Consider the following 1,670-nt stretch of genomic DNA (forward strand, 5'->3'; position numbering starts at 1 on the left):
AATGAGAGTGAAGCTCTAGGGAAATGCTTTAAATTAATTAATTTTTCATTTCGATATTTAGTGCTTTAAAAAAATACCAAAATCTTGCTGGAATTGTTGACTTCTGGGTGAAAGCCTAACTTTGATCCAGGGTGAGAGTTGTACAATTCTGCCAAATGTAGCTCTGTGAGAGAACTTCAGTTATCTAAGCCGTTGTTTGGGGTGGCTACACAAATGTGGGTCTTCACAAATTTTCCTAGCTTAAGTGTTTGCTCTCCTGCTCTTCATTAATGAGAGTTTGTCTAGCAGTTGCCATGGATTTCTCACTTTCCCGATGACAGAGGCCGGGGCATTCCTAAGGAAAACCGAGTCCTGGAAGCCTCGAAGAAGACATTGTTTTTTAATGGTCTCTGCTAAGCTCTTACTTAACAAGTAACTTAACAAACTCTTAGTTACTTACATTGTTCCAGGCACTGTACTAAGCCCTGGGGTTAGACACAGTCCATGCCCACATGAGGCTCACGGTCTTGATCCCCATTTTACAGATGAGGTAACTGAAACTCCCGAGAAGTGAAGTGACTTGTCCAAGGTCACATGGCAGACAAGTGGTGGAGCCAGGATTAGAACATGAGGTCCTTTCTGACTGTCAGGCCTGTGCTCTATTCACTAGACCACACTACAGGGGTTGCTGTTAATTACAATGCATATTCTCTCCAAAGCATTTCTGAATGCACGTGATACATTTGAAGTATTATAACTGAATCAATTTTTGAGATCGCCGACATAAGCACTTTCTTAAATGGAAAAAGAGAATATCTTTAACGGTCAAACATGATTAAATTTATTTATTTATTTATTTATTTTTGTAAATTGACAAAGCCAACCCACCATTGGAATGAGACCAACAGGGAAAATTCCAATTACTCAGAAAATCACAAATGAATAGACTTGGCAACTCAAACTAGAGCAAACCTGCTGCAAGTATTAAAATAAGGAACATGATGAGTACTCTATTCATATTGGCCACATACAGAAATAGCTCCACTTTGCCATGATTCGTATTTATTTGACGAGTGTTCTATGCACAGTGAAAGTAACAATCAAGTAGAAATTTTCATTTGAAGTGGGGGTATCAGCGTTCCAGCCAAGATCTTATTCACAATTCGCTGTGGATTGTTCTCGCGATTTTTTTTCCTCAAAAAAAAGAAAACTTGAGTGGTGGAAGACAAGTCTGAGGTTAATCATCTCCTCAGAAGTATTTAGAAATTGTTTAAAAAAAGAAATAGGTCTAAATTGTTGTCCTAAAACTTTTCAAAATGTATCCAAATAGTGACCTCCAAACTACTTCCCCTATCCTTCATGGCGGTTACTGTTCAAGTAAATTTACAAATCCCCTTAAAAATCCTCATGTGGATTTTTTTTTTGAAACTGAAATTTTTTAAAGGTATATTTTAAGGACTTACTATGTGTCAAGACACTGGTTGGACACAGTCCTTGTCCCACATGGGCTCACAGCCCAAGTTGGATGGAGGATTATTTCATCCACATTTTACAGAGGCGGTAACTGAGGCACAGAGAAGTGAAGTTACTTGCCCAAGGTCAAACAGCACACAAGTGGCTGATTCCGGATTAGAACCCAGAGCCTCTGATTCTCAGACCTGTGATCTTTTCCACTAAGGCCACACTGCTTC

This window comes from Tachyglossus aculeatus, chromosome X1 (genome assembly GCF_015852505.1).
Source record: "Tachyglossus aculeatus isolate mTacAcu1 chromosome X1, mTacAcu1.pri, whole genome shotgun sequence".
Taxonomy (NCBI): Eukaryota; Metazoa; Chordata; class Mammalia; order Monotremata; family Tachyglossidae; genus Tachyglossus; species Tachyglossus aculeatus.